The following is a 16,523-nucleotide window of genomic DNA, read 5'->3' as shown; positions in this document are numbered from 1 at the left end:
TTCAGTAGTACTAACCTGGGGGTTTAAGGACACCTCACCTAGGTTGACGGTTCATTACATGAGAGAGACAGGGATGGCCCTAGGGCCCATCAAAACCTTAATTTAAAATACCGGAACCACCTGTGAGTGTGGGAGTAATTCATACGTCATCTGTGACACATGGTGTCATAAGTAGGTATATCCACCCCAGAGATAGAGGTGGTCCATTGCCTTCTGAGACTTTTAGAGTGGTAAGATTGACACATCTAGACTTCCCCCGCAAGTTTCAGCAGAAGCTGCAGGCTGTGAGTTCTAAGGAGACAAAGAAGTCACTATTCCCTCCAAAGGCCAGGCCATGGTTTGGACCGAACTAAAGTTGGAGTTACGGGAAGGAACCTATGGAAAACTGGTGCCAAAGTCTGAATTTCCCACACATACTCTCTGTGGGTGGTATGATCGACAGAGACTACTGTGAAGAAGTTATTGCAATCCTACAAAACTAGGGAATACTCCATTTGTGCTGAAACCAGACCAACCCACTGAGCAGCTGATATGTGAGAAGATACTCCTATGAAAGTGAGGAAGTAGCCACCTTGGAGGTTATGGTGAGAGCAGAAACAAGGTTTTGGGAGATGACCGAAGCCCAAGAACAATGGAATGGACACAGCGCCCACCTGGGTCTAACTTCGACAGTGTTTGTGCCTGCGTTAAGAATGGATCCCCTGCTAGATCAATCCCAGAAGATCTTGGTGGGGGAAAGAGAACATTGAACATTTAAGACCCTGCATTTAATAGAGCGAAGGGAGGTGCCGTTTCAAGTTAGTGTGACTGCTTGAGTGGATGCAGTCAACTAATACAAGTTGTAGGTCCCCAGGGCACTCTGGAAAGCAGGATTAGAGCTCACCCACTGTAACCTATCCGCCGGAACTGGGGTTAGAAAATCACAGAAGTCTGCTCAGCCAGTTTTATTGGCAAGGGGTGTACCCCAAAATAAACACTTGTTTGCACCTGCCCCCCCCCCCCCCATCCGCAGAAGACATTACCGGATGATGTATCCAGGGCCCTGACACAATCCCTGCCCATCACTGGGGTACCTTTTTACTGGATCGGCCTGGACGTAGTCAGTCTTTCAGTTGCCTCAATATCTGCTCATAAATATATCCCGTTTATAATAGACAATGCAACCTGATATTCTGTAGCCTTTCCCATGCAAGCAATACCATGAAGTTAATTTTGAAGGAACTCATTCAATTTTTCACGAGAGGGGTCTTTCCAGAAGAAAGCCTGACTTACCAGGGAAGTAGCTTCATGTCCAGATTAATGGGTGAGGGGAGGAAACTGATGAAGATCTGAACCCTTCGTAAGTCTATCTATCATCCGCAGACCAATAGCTTGGTGGAGAGGTTTAACAAAACCCTAAAGAATATTCTTCAGAAATTAGTTGCAGAAGATGGATGGAATTGGGATGACCCGATTACCTCTGCTCTTTTTGCTCTAAGGAAGGTACCAAAATCATCAGTAGGGTTCTCCCTTCAAGGTGGTAATACTGATGGCAAAATTGGGAACACAGTCTCTCCCATCACCTTGAGAAGGTGCATGGAGTGCTGAGAATGGTGCTGGGTCCCAGGCCTGGGGGTCAGCGCCAACCGACCAAGGAACTCAAATCCTGGGGTGGGTAGCAAAGAACAAGGGCCAATGGTAATACTGCGAACCTGCACCAATGTAATAGATAGTTCTTGGGGACGGAACAGGCAAAGCCACCTGACATGAGGACCAGTCCAGTGATCTATATAGGTGCCAGCTATAGATAATACTACCCCCAACTACCCAATCATGCATGCTCTTAGGTTTTTTTGGGAAGAACCCTGTTTTGTGACATCAGCGCATGGGCCCAGAAAGCGTGATTGCTGGACAATTCTTTTTTCCCCTTATGATCCTGTCTGTTATGGAAAATTAAGACAGATCTAATTTGCCCTTGGCTGAGTTCTCATTTTGTGTGCCAGAGGAGAGTTTGCAGAGCTGGGCACTCTGAATGATGGGTGCGTGGTGAGGGCCCCGGGTCTCCTCTGGTATATCAATTCATCCTAAGAATGGCCAGGGGAAGGAAGTAATTCCCCCTGGTGTTGTGAACTGTGAAATAGAGCCTAAGAAAGCCCTGGGGTAGGGAGTCATTCCCCCTGGTGTTGTGAACTGTGAAATAGAGCTTAAGAAAGAGCAGGTGAAGGAATCATTCCCCATGGTGTTGAAAACTGTGAAAAACGAGTCCAAAGAAGAGCGGGGGAAGGGAGGCATTTCCTCTGCTATTGTGAACTGGGAAAACAGCACTAACGGGGACCAGGAGAAGGGAGTCGTTCTGCAGGCAAGCCATCCCGCAAGGAGGATCAAAGTAGAAAGCCTAGGGAAGGGAGTCATTCCCATGGGATATGAAGTCTTGAACTTTGTGACACAGAGTGTTGAAGAATCCTTTTTGTTTGTATGATACTGTAACCAGGCTAAGGGAGCCATTTCCCCCTGCTGGAGAACTTTCAGCCAGAACTGTGCCACCCTGTCCAGGGGGAGGGACTCATTCTCCTGGACCAACAATGTGTGTACAACTGTTTAGTTTGGTTACAAGTGTAAGGGACAGAGATGGGGACATTTTGACACAGGACGGTTGACTCTTTAAGTTGATAAGACATCCTGACAGTTTCATTAGTGTTAAAATGGATTTCTGAACTCGGACCTGGAGATGCAGAGGTTCAGAAGGCCATCCTAGTTTCTTGGAACAGGGTAACCTCTGGACAAGCCAGACCAATCAGGGTAGCGATGGCGGCGGTCAAGACTAAGTCTCAAGAGGGGTGAGGGTGACTGAAAGCCCGCAATGAGCACACAAAGCAAGGACACTTACAAATTACTCCAGACAGGTGTTATATTAAAAATATAGACACATTTATTACAAGGCCTTTGTAACATCGACCATAGCAAAGAATCACAATAATACTAAAGTAAACCAACACATCACAATCAATACAATATATATACAGGTCTAAGGAGTTAGGAGCACGTAATATGTAGACCACCTAGATGGGGAGGAAAACGAGCAGTGCAAGTAATCATTAGGCCCAATTCGACATCTGAAATACACCTAGCTAGGAGGAAGTCCGAGCCCTACGAAGAGAGGAGCCTTGTGCTCAAAAGTACCTGCACGCGCTGCTGCCAATGGACAAAAGAGGGCCTCTTCAAGGATATCAGGCAGTTCAGGAAGGTGAATGAAGCGATGCAGAACAAGTCCCCAATACTCAAGCAAGGCCTCCACTTGTGGGCAGAGGCAGGGTGAGAGTGTGGGATAGTCGCTATTTCGCAACAACGGTAGAAAAGAAACAGGCAGACCCAGACTTCTTCAGTTCACCATGCTGGCAGGTTCAGCTGCAATCATCAGGACGTCTCGACACCGTGTAGATTCTGTGTAGCAGGATGCAGGGTCGAGGGTGTCCCAAATGCAGCGGATGTGCACAGGTTGTTCCCACAGCAGGGCAAAACGGCAACCGCGTTTACTCTGTCCGGGCGCACTCGTCTCGCTTCAGACCTGGGAATGCCAAGTGTACGAAATTCGGTGTGAGGGTGCCGGGGACGCAGAGCAAGCAGTAAACCAAGTTTCGAAGACTTCCCCGAAACGGCGGCAGCGACAGAGCAAAGCATCCTGCATAAGCTGGTCAGCCCACTGGTTGGCCCAGGGACACTTCCGAAGAGGCTTACTTGCAGGGTTTGATGAAGGTGCCGGGAATAGTTGATCCCACTATTCCAATCGGTCGAAGCGCCTTTGCAGACCTTCTAGGACGATCAGATGCAGAGGGGTCTCGCAGGACGACAGCAGTTCAGGGTGCCAAACCTTCAGCGGGTCACCAGCGGTTCCTCGACTCAGATTTTTGTTGCAGGATACTTGGCTCCTTATCCCTTGTTCGGTGTGAACTCAGATCATCAACATGGTAGTGGTGTTTCCAGCCTCCTCTTATCCAAAGTTCCCTTTGCGCCAAAATGGAGAGGACCCAATGGGAGATCTGCTCACAAACACTCACACCATACATGGACCTATCACGGACCACGGTGGTCCCAGGCATTCAGGACATTCCAGACTCTCTGGCACCCAGGATGTGTATTGGGACCAGACATCCCAGCCCACATCCTGGAGGCACACACAAGGCATGCAGAAGGCCGCAAATTTGTTGTGTGTTTGCGGGAAAGTGCATGACCAAATAAGGACTGCCCCGGGTCGGCTCGACCTGGGGGAAGGTGAAGGGGCGAGACGGTCAGTGGACAGGACAAAACCTCGTGGCATGGCCATTTTGGAGCCTGGTCACTTACTCGTGCCAAACGCGGTAAGCGCGGATAACAAGGCAAAAAAGGGTTCAAAACACAAAAGAAACGATAGCTGCCACCAGTCCCGTCCGTGACACACTTGCACAGTTCATAATAAGTCCAGCGAGAGTTTCTAGGGCCTTTGGAATGACTGGAGACCCAAGAGTGCGGTAACTTAGGTTACAGTGCCCCCTTGTGTTATGTTGCACAAAAGCTGCAACATGAGAAAAGGACTAAGGGAAACAAAGTCTCCTCGTACTGACTGTCTTAAGGGCATGTCAGTTTCCCCATAAGAATTGAGCGAAAGCCCAGAGGAGTGCAGCGGAAGGCTGCGCTTCTCTGCCAAAGACTAGATCAGGGTGTAAAACAGCAGCAAAAAGTTTGGGGGTTGCCACATGGAGGGAAAATTACATACAATATGAAATCTTTCCTAACAATTAGTCTTTTCGTTGATGCGGGTAAACCTTTCATAGATATAGGGAGAGGTAGGTCTATAGCAACCACTATGCCACCTATGTGTCAGTCTCCTCCTTCTGCGCCCTTACAGTAAGGAAACCTTTAGAATAGGGAAAGATGGGCATTTTTCATTTTTCTGATAAATATCTTTTGAAATGGTAAACTCTGGTCTGTCTCCTCCTTCTGACCTACCACCATATGCTGATGTGTTCTCCACTAAACCAGGGCAAGTACAAAGAATAGTCCACAAAATCATTACACGCCCAGGAATATTAATTTCCTTAAAACTTTATCGACTGTCCAGAAACAGAAAGAAGTCCAGAAACAGATAATCTCTGAAGAGTTGAGAAAATGAATTGGCGGTGTGAGAAATCAGAGGGTGCCCCACTGTCTAGTCCCCTGGGATTTGTCACTCAAGTGACCAATGCACAGCCATCGCCTTTGGAACCAGTCCCCGGGGGGTGGACCAGTGCGGCAGGATCACCTTAGTGAGGTGTGCTTGGGCAGTGGGGTTGGGACACCCAATGGTGAGACATGGTATCCCCTCCCCCTTAATACCTTTACCCCATCCTACTGCGTGGGTTATTCCAAGATTCCAACTCCCCACACCCCCATCCCTGCACAAACATTAAAATACGGACAACTTGGTCTGAGGAAATAAATACTAACATACAGACAGTCAGGCAATTGACTTTAATTGCTTACACCTGACTCCCATTGAGCTTCCCCACACAGATAAAAGGTGGAGCTCCAGAAACCACTTTGAGCGAGGCAAAACGCACGAAGAAGTTTGTCTGGGGCAGCAGCTAAGCCGGTGGAACAAGATGACCGACGAGAAGCAGAATCAAGGTGGAGTCAGACCCTGGGCTTTTCGGTGAATGATAATTTGTTTGCAAAATCCTTGAAAGTGGAATGTGCAAGCCCGATAGAAGCTGGTGAATCCTATGTTGTGTGTTCAAGATACCTGCCACCCTCCCGCACGACTGATAAACTGTGACCCAGACAAACGGTGAATGATTTAAAATAACAGAGTGGTCCGTCACAGTGACAACGCCCAATCGAATGTCTCTGATGTATGACAAACCAGATGAAAAGTGAAAGTTGTAAATAGAAGAAGAAAGTAAAGAAACGCATATTGAACGTTGGAAGCTGAGAAACAGGAGAAGTGGAACTAGTGTTAATCAAAGTGGTCATGCAGAGGTCTTGTAAAATCCCTCGCACATTCGAAAGTCTTCGAATGCTTGAAAGTTGATGATAAGGATGGAGTACGACAGGTCCAAGCCCGACTGAGGGAGACCTGGTGTGAACTGTCAATATTGAAAACTTGTGAATGGTGACAGGTCCAAGCCCGACTGAGGGAGACCTGGTGTGAACTGTCAATATTGAAAACTTGTGAATGGTGAAAGGGCCAAGCCAGGCTGAGGGAGACCTATGGTGAACTATAAGTCCTGAAAGGAAGGAACTTTGTTTTGTATACACATCAGGCATCCTGCGATCAAGAGACTTTGTGTCGAAAAGAGACTTTGTTCTGCAAAGCCCTGAACTGTGTCCTGAGCTGCATCCTCATGCCCAAGAAGGCAGAGTGTGTTCTAAAGCCTGAGTGTGCCAACTTGTCCCATGCTGAAAACGTGGGTAACGGACCCTGATGGCTCAGTCATTCTGAAACATTATTTTTGGACACTGTTTTCTTTTGCATACATATTTCCCACACACACGTTTGTTGTCTTAGAGTAAGGGCAGGCAATAGGTTTTTTTAGTATAGGCCATTTTGATTTGACAGACAATACTAGGACTGCGTTATTTGTTATTTTATGGTTGAGCGTGCTCCCATCCTTGGATATAGGGCCAGATAGGAATTTTTCCAACCCTCATTGTTCTAACAAAAACTCTTTAACATTGCTACTCTTGTGTCTGTCATATTTTTGATACCATGCCTTCCTAAAAATAAAGAATAATTCTTCCAAAAGAACATGAGTAATTTGTTTGTGGGATGTGACTCAATTGAGACAAATTGAGGGAACCCTAAAATTTCAAAAACGTAGCAATTGAGTCTCAGACCCATCTGTTGCCACCAAGAAATCCATTGGCTTTGATGTATGTAGCAGCAAGAAAGCGACCATCCCTCCTGGAAAGAGAGAACTAATTCCCACAGACCTAGCCCTGATACCCCCATCTGGCTGCTGCATCAGATTAGCCTCAAAATCTGGCTTGGCGTGGCAGTTTGGTTTGGATATCTTATCAGGAACTATAGACCCAGACTTTAGAGGAGACATACAAGTTCTATTACAAAATCATGGTGAGAACCCTTTTGAAATACAACCAGGGGATAAGATAGCCCAAGGAATTCTGGAAAAGGCAGTATTTCCATGCTTCGAAGAGGAAATGGATGTTGAGGAAAACTTGAGAGTGGTGACCGGGGTTTTGGAGAGGCTGAAAAAGAACCTGACATCGGTAACGTAAAGCACAATGAAACCACTATTCTATCTGATTTAGCCATCGCCCAGCGAAATGATCTGATACTCGCTGAGGCCTTTTTACAAGTAATACCTGAAGACGAAGGCCAAGGGAATGGCAGCCCCTTCTTTCTAAAACAGGGACTCCTACTTAGGAGAGAAACAACGGAGGATGGCCTGATTCCCAGTTGGGAATACCTAAAACCCACAGGAAAATAGTACTGGAAATTGCACACTTGCATTTGTACGAAGGACATCTTGGGCAGTGTAAAACTCAAGCCCATATCAGTCAGAAATTCTATTGGCCAGGTATACATGCACATATAAAGAACTTTATTCAGACGTGTGAATTGTGTCCAAAAACCAGCACACATATTCCTTCACCGGCTCCACCAAACCCATTACCTATAATAGAGGTTCCCTTCTCTCGGATATGAATGGACATTATAGGTCCCTTGGAGACCTCTAAGTTGGGGAATAAATTCATTCATGTAAATGTAGACTATGCCACCCGGTACCCTGAAGCATTCCCCACGAGAAATAGTACAACATAACAGATTTGAAAGCATTTGCTACCCTTTTTCGCACGGTTAGGTTTTCCCAAGGAAATTCTAACGGACCAGGGAACAAATTTCATCAGTAAGCTAATGGGCCATGGCTCGCAAATGCCCTGACCCCAGCTCTATCATCAAATCTTTAGAGCCAGGACTTGAGACATAATGAGTCGCTGAAAACTGGCTCATGGAACACACACAGCTTTTCACATCTATTCAATATTTGCAACCTGGGATTAGAAAAATACAATGTTCTGTGTTTCCAGGAAACATGGCTAAGAGTTGCCCCTACATGTGATGGAAATGATTGTTACTTGAACCAAGCCAAAAAAGAAGAAATGGGCACCACCATACTTAGGTTTGTTTACCCTCATCAGGAGATGTATAGGTCTAACTGTGAAAAACGTTAAGAACCCAAACCTCTATGTGCAATTGGTGACTATTAAAAAAGCAATAGAGAATAATCTGCAGAATATAATGATCATCATCTGTAAAATCTACAACAGTGTGAATAGTGCAATTATGATCCATTTATCAAGGGAATAATGGAATCTTTGGATGCCACCCTACTATCCTACAAAGATCCACACATTTTGCCATGTGGTGATCTAAACATGCGCCTCATAGATGAGCAGGGCGTAATCATCAATAAAGAGACCCTGGCTTGCAATGCACACAGATGGCTTGATGAAACCGCAGACCTCGAGCTTCACATGCTGAACGCTCAGACCGTAGGAGACATCCCCAGTAACTGCACCTGGGTCAAGGAAGAAGTGTCTGCCTGGTTAGACTATGCATTTTTTTCTGTAAATCTCTTGCAACTGGTGTCACACTTCAGAATTACACAGATGCCGACCAGTGATCGCAACCTTTTTGAAATATCCTGTACCATCATAACCATGCATCACGCTGATATGGTTGACTGCAAGATGAAAGTACTACAAGGGGGACAGAGTATGCCTGAAGACTCAAGACATAATTACAATGACTAAGTCATTTGATAACTACCTTAAAGGTAACAATGAATGTTCAAAATATGCCTGGCTCTTAGAAGCCATTCATGAACATAGCAGCCCACACGACAAAACGTCCTTTGCTCCTCAGCATTTAATCAACTCTGAAATTGTTGAAGCAAAAAAAAAAAATCGCTATGAGCAGATCTGGGATCTGAAAAAAGGAAAACAAAATATAAAATTGGCTAATCGCGACCAAAGCGAATTCTAATCCTAGGTGCCCCCAACCACTTGAACAAACTAGACACGCAGGATTCATCCATCAACATTGATGTTAACATCATCAAAACTAGCAAGGACACTAAAACCTTTGGTTTCTACCTAGATTCAACACTGAACCTTAGAAAGCAAGTCAATGCGACAGCATCATCTACTGCGCACACATAAAAGTTTATCTATGCCTGCAAACCATACCCCTCTTCTAACAGTTGCCTTATACTAGCGAGAACACTAATAATGTCCAAACTTGACTACTGTAACGCACACTATGGAGGAGCTAACAAACTAGTACTAAACAAGCTCCAAACACTACAAATGTAATGCTCTAAGAACTGCCCTGAGCATCCCAGGGAGAGCTTATATCACAGAAACAAGAAGGAACCAGAAAAGACTCTCCATCAAAGATAGAATACAATACAAACTAGTATCAATTACCCACAAATGCCTGAATAATGCAACACCACAGTACCCGAAAGACAAAATTATCATGAAAACATCGAGACCCACTAGGTCAGCCAATTCCTTTTGCATTACAGTACCACGCTTTAACCTGAAAAGAGCTGGCGGCATCAGCTTCCCTGTGCAAGCAGCCTTAGCCTGGAACACTCTCCCAGTTCACCTGCGTACAAACCAGTCCTTCCCTAACTTCAAGTCCAATGCCAAAAAATGGCTGGATATGAACGACACCAACAATCTGTCTGCTCAGTGTTCCAATATCTAACAATACCACCCATGTTCTACTAAGCTCTTATCTCTTTTGCTACCTAGATGCACATCACTATGTTCCATCTTTGATGCTTACTCATGTCTTGCTCAGACCTTCTCCCCTATTTACATGTATGTTTTTCCCTTGATGCCTACTCATGTCTTGTTCATATCATCTCCTCCATTTACGTGTTTACTTGCCCTATTTTTTTTCCTCTAAACACTTCCTGTATTTATATATATTTCACATGTATGATTAACTGTATGCTTGTACCTTTTCACTAAGATGTCTTGTAATGCGCCCAGATACCCTAGGGTACGGGTGCACAACATGCGGCCCGCATGCCAAGTGCGGCCCGCTATGTTGATTTTCCTGGCCCGCGAATATGAAAGACTTTCCTAATGGAGGGCGCCCGCAAGCAGCTACAGCCGTCCTCTGTTAGGAAAGCAGTTTTTTTAACTTGCCGGGTCGGGAAATGCTGACCCTCTATTGGTGGACTGCATTTACTATGTGGTTTATGAGTCACTTAGTGCATGTGCTCTACCAATCGAGGGTCAGCACTGCGGCTGGCGTGGCGTGGACTGTTACTGGAAGGCATTTCAGCCTTGCCACGCCAGCTGCAGCGCAACGACATTCACGGTGCTAAGTGGGGCGCTCTCATGTTCTTTTTTGGTGTGTGTGTGCTGGGGGGTGGGCGGTGGAGTATCCAGCATTGCAACAGTGGGTCAGGTGAGGTGCAAAAATAAGTCCTGCTACTTTTTCCCCGCCAAATGCAGTGTGCACAATTCCATACATACGGCCTCATTTAAGTAGCTTCCCCTCCCATCAACTTTTTTTTGGTAACATTAGTGACAGATGGCATTTTAACACCTACACTTGCATACGGATTGCACCAACAGAAGTGACCTCACAGAAAAGGACGGTGCAAGGAGTATCATCAGTCTTTGGTACTTGGTGGCAGCATGGAAGTGACTTTTGAATAGGTCGCCATAAGTAAGCCAAGTGGCAAATAACTTTGTGGTGCAAAATACTTAAATGGCATTCTTATTATATATGCAGCAACTCTATAGTCATTAGAATTTTTTTTATAACAGCATGATATGTTAACATAAGCCATGAAGTGAATCACTGCAGATAAGGCACAGTGCTATTACATGATTTGCCCAGGATCACACACTTTAGTTAGTAGTGAAACCGAGATGCAGACAGTTTCATTTGTTGATGCCAATGCTATTTAGCTCACCGCCTTTGTGAGGGGGTGCAGGCCATGGTGCACCGGTTTTAGTGGTGGGATTGTGGCCATGGGGCATAGTGTTTGGTTGGGGGGGCATTGGGCATAGTGTTTCGTTGTGGGGGTGGGAGGCATGGGGCATAGTGTTTGGTTGGGGGGTGGTGGCCATGGGGCAAAGTGTTTGGTTGGGGGCTGGTGGCCATTGGGCATAGTGTCTGGTTGGAGGGTCGGGGCCTTTGGGCATAGTGTTTGGTTGGAGGGTGGGAGCCATGTGGCATAGTGTTTGGTAGGCCGGTGGAAGGCATGGGGCATAGTGTTTGGTTGGGGGAGTGGGAGTAATGGGGCATAGTGTTTGGTAGGTGGGAGGGAGGCATGGGGCATAGTGTCTGGTTGGAGGGTGGGGGCCATTGGGCATAGTGTTTGGTTGATTTGTTGTGGCCATGGGGCATGGTGTTTGGTTGGAGGGTGGGAGCCATGGGGCACAGTGTCACACTCAAGAGTGAACCCAATCAAAGCTAAATTAGGCACAGTTAAATGTACCTCCTTTGCCTTTTGTGGAAACCTGACGTAACGAAGGCCATACTCCTAAGAGTATGGCCAACTCAAACAGAAAAGTATAGCAGTCCAAACAGCAGTCCAAAATAACGAGCTTGTGCCTTGCAAATCTAAAGCGGCATAATGCGTGAAATGTTTGAGCGCAGTGTTTTTTCTCCTGAATGATTTGTCTACTTTGTCCACTATTGCCAATATATCCTTATGAAAGAAATGAATTATAAAAATGGGAAATCTGTAGTACAAAATGTACGTTTGAAATACAAATAAAGACCGGCACACCTAAACATGTATTCTTTTTCCATGTGTTTAATAAAAATTGAAGGTTGAAAAACACTCTTGCCACTCCCCCACCTACCGCACCTCCCGCATCTACTTTTCAGCCCACTATAGGCAGCATGTAGGGTACATTCGGCCCTCTGCAAAATCAGTTGTGCACCCCTGTCCTAGGGTGTGGTGCGCTCTATAAATCAATAAAACAAACAAAAGCACGAAGAGCCCAACATGATGCTGAACTCTTGCTAAAGGCAATAGGAAACCGCAACACCAACACTAGATGTCTATGGGAACTCCTCATGTTGAAGAAACACTGATCACTGGGCCAAATTCATCTTCTTGCTCTTCAATCAGATCATGCGTGCCAGAGTGATCCTTTGCTTCTGGAAACGAGTGACTATATTCCCCATTTTTAAGAAGGGTGGAAATGGAGCACCCCCGAAACTATCATCTGTTAGCGCTTTTAGATATTATGGGCAAACTATTCAGATCAGTTCTACTAAAAGACCTCAATAAATGAGCAAGGTGTAGTGGCAGGCTGGACATTAGAAACATTGGGTTATCAAGGGAATTAGAACGTCTCTAAACCTTTTTATCCTGAATCTATTAAAATTGAAGGCAATCTAACATAAAGTGTGCTTCTACCTTGCCTTTATCGACCTTGAGCAGGCCTTGGACTGTGTCAACAGAGAGAAGCTGTGGCACAAGCTTTGTTCATGGGGATACCCTGACAACCTGTTGAATGCGATTATAGCCATGTATTCCGGAACATCGATAGAAGTGAGATTGTCAAAGAAAGGTGAGATGACAAAGAGAATCCATGCATTCCGGGGCTAAAAGCAGGGATGCCCGCTGGCTGCGACCATATTCAATCAATCTATACATATCTGATATGCAAAGCTCACAAAAAGATGTCACTGCTTTCCCCCCCTAAGATCCAAAATAAAGGCATCCCATGGATTCTCTACGCAAATAATCTGGTTTTCATTGACAAAACCCTGCTAGGTCTACAACGTAGATTGAACAATTTCCTGCTATACACCAGTGATAACGACCTACAGATAAATACAAAGAAAAGCCATATTATGGAACTGGCAAGCCTCGCAAAGCGCACTCGGAAGGGACAAAGGGGCTTTACGTGGAAATTAGGCAGTGAGAAGATTGAGGTAGTCGATTCACTGGCATAGCAGGGGATTCAGTTTAACAAGTTAATAAATGACGCTGAATGGAAGAAAATACTGAGAACCAAAACAAGGAGACTGACCTCCCAGGGTCAAGCCATCTTAAAGCGATACAGATCCTATACTTTGACACCAACAAATACAAAAGCCACAATGGCAGAATACCTTCTCAATAGGGAAGAAGTCAAAGCAGCCTTATTTGCACCCAGGGGCAGCACCAGCAATGCTTTCCCCAGTAGAAATACCCAGTCTGAGACACTTTCCAACACATTTCTCAGGTTAGGGAGTCCCTCCAAAAAAGAGATCAATACATTTTGGGAGAAGGTTTCCCTAACAAACTATCTAGAACATAACAAAATTCCAAGAGGGCTCGAGATTCTCATCTTCCCAGACTTTACCAACACTGAGGACCAAGACCTGGCTCAGCAGTGGGAGGAGAATCTGACCCTAAACTCTGAAAAGATGATACGCCTCCTCATAGAACACACAGAGAGAGAACACTCTAGAGTGATTGCTCAGATAGATGCTTTGAAACTAGAGATAGCAGACATGACCAACCCCATCAGTACTAAGGAAAATAATTATCAGAAGATGTACGCCCTGCTTAAGGAATACCAAGATGAAATTAAGCTTACGAAATTTAGAAAATTCTTTCGCAATGAAAGGGACTATGATAACGACAGTCTATACTTTCCAGGCCAAGTATGATGAAAACAAAAAATTCTCTAGTCACAACAACACACCTACTACCACACCAGGCACCTCTGATGTTTAATCCGAGGGAGAAAGCCTAACAAACTTAGATTCTGGGGAAGCAAGTGCTGCTAGCAGGCCGACAGCCAGCAGGAGAGGCTTTTTAGCTGAAATCAAAAGATACAAGAAGGGCAACCAACAAAACTATCAAACATCTCTCGAGCAGGCGAGATGCCAAGCCTCTTTAGGGTGCAATGTTATAACAAAAACATCTTCCTCAAAGGAAGACGAGCAAGAGGATCAGGGAGTAGGCGCAGGAAACAATACAAACAAAAGGCAAACCAGATCCAGCATAAGATCCTTGAAGGCCAAGTCCTCTCTAAAGACCTAGTTATAAATTTATCAAATAGGGGTTTGTCCAACAGTGAGATAACACTACTCAACAGAGGTCTCTCGTTTGCTCAGAGTACAATGTCTGACCTGATTGCATTATACAAATTTGTTAGAAAATTAAAATTAAAGACATTTTTTCACAACAAGGTTACTATGCATAAATCATCTGTGCAACAAGAACCTCTGAGTGCTCTTACGATAGCAGACATTGAGAGCATACATTTGTTACTTTCTCTTACATCAGATGCACCCAAGACCAAAGAACTGATCTGTCAGGAATTAGGAGTCCACTCGAGAAATCTTGAATTACAAGAACTTAAAAACAGGTCCAAGCATGTCATGTTCTCTCAGCAGCAATGCACCAGGCACAAATCTATTTGACACCTGGAACATCGAAATCATCTAATTACTTCTGTCTGTCAATAGCCAATACTGAATCCTTTTCGCTCATTCTTGGGGGCTGCCTTTCAGTGCCAAAAAGGGTTCTTTGCAAGCACCTTGTATCTAAGCAGTATCAAGAATCTGACACATTATCATGCAATTTGGCATAACAACAAGTGGCTAAGAAACAGAGCATGCTTTTGACATTTTTGTCCTGCACAGTTTGGCACTCTCTGGTGTAAGTTTCACACATCTTTATTATGCTAATTAATGTTAATAAGCTTGGAATCAAAAGAGTTACCGCCCAATACCTGGCACAGTTATAAGGAGTTTTAAGACTTATGTCATGCATAGCACACACACATCTGCTCAGCTCCAAATGATGACATATTTGAATTTTGGGCATTTGCAACTTACTTGGGTAATGCCATTTGTTGTCTCAATGAAACACTAGATGGTTAAGTGCATTAATTCCTGCCGTTAAACCACACTCATCTCTTTTGTGTTTTGTTTTCCGTTTCCTCCCATTCCCGTTTTTTCTTTTCTCATTCGATACATTTTTATACCAATCATGGTCACATTGTCACATGGATATTGAACCTTTATTTTATATTATTTTTGGGTAATGCTGTGTTTCTTTTGTGTTATAATTTATATCAATATAATCTTCTGTCCATGTTTGCTTAATATTTTGATTATAGAATCATTTTCTTGCCTTGAAAAAGACCGAAAGTGGTCGAAACACATGTCAGCACTTTTTCTGTTGAATAAATGATTGTGGAATAAATATTGGGATAACCCATTTCACCTATGTTGATGAACTCTGTCATAGCATTTGCTCTTTAAACATCAGCGCAAGTACATGGAACAATCTTTTGATTTTTTTTATACTCTCACACCAGTGATAACCTTCTACAAACAAGGGGGGCGTGGCTAACCGCCATGTAGAGCGGACATGTCTCCCGAGAGCTCCGCGCTGATGTGCCATGATAAGTAAGCTGTTCTAATTGACTTTAACGTGCTCTGGAACCCTACAAGTTGCACCATTCGCCGCAGAACCTCCTCAGCAACTTTTGCACCGTCTCCCAAGCGAAGAAGAGACGGCTAACACCTCTATCCGGCGTGCGAAGAGGGTCGCCAAGCGGATTCAAAATGGCGGCTCCTGCGCCCTGATCCCTTGAAAGGCCGGAGCGCACTATCACCACTGGCGACGCTGCCCGCCGGTGGGAGAAGAAGATCCTGAGCTGCCGACTTGCGCCGGACCCGGAGGAGGGGACTGAACAGCTGCACTCATTGATCGAGAGGACCGACCCGGACACCCCTGCCGGACTGCGCCCTGCCCGCGGCGCGCGACTGGGCTGAGGTGTGCCCTGGATAGTAGCGAGGGCCCCTGGCGTGAGCGGTGGCCGACCGGTACCACAGAGGTAGGCGGGCGCATTGGAGGACCAGCCCTGACACCTACATTGGCGGCAGGGTGCGGGGTCTATTCTACCCCCTGCGCCTGACTTCGCCGCTGCTGGTAACGCAATCATTTGGGCTTGCCTCCCCGAGGCGTTGAGACCCCTGCTGTCTTCCTTTCCCCCCCGCCTGCTGAACCTTCATCGGGGGGAGGTGTGGGCGAATACACCTGGCCCCTGCCTGCAGACTGACGCTCCGGCGGACCGTGAGGCCCACTCCTAAGGCCCCCATCACCTCACAGCCGACAGCAGGGGGAGCCTTCCGGGCCTGCTTGAGCTGAGATACCTTTTGTTTCCTGAAATTGGCCTGCTACCCTGCAGCTTCTTATAATCGCCCTGTTGGCCCTGCAGCGGGAACGAGAGGTTCCCCTGCTGCTAGCTGCCTCTCGATTGCGCCCCTGGCATTCTCGGTGCGGGGAGGCCCTGTGTTGACGACATGTCTGGCAGGAGCGGCAGGCCCAAGCAGCAGCGCCAGACCACGATGGACACCTTCGCAGCCTCCGAATCCCCAAATTCTGAGGGCACAAACAAAGCAGCCTCGGACGCTCAATCTAACCCCACGGCAGTCGCGGCTTCAGAGCGTAGTAACACCCAGATACTCAAAGCCATCAAGCTTTTCCAGGCAACGATGGAAAACAAAATAG

This window comes from Ambystoma mexicanum, chromosome 7p (assembly GCF_040938575.1).
Source record: "Ambystoma mexicanum isolate Mex_15411 chromosome 7p, UKY_AmexF1_1, whole genome shotgun sequence".
NCBI lineage: Eukaryota > Metazoa > Chordata > Amphibia > Caudata > Ambystomatidae > Ambystoma > Ambystoma mexicanum.
The sequence above is the reverse complement of the archived record's forward strand: the minus strand, read 5'-3'. Positions refer to the sequence as shown.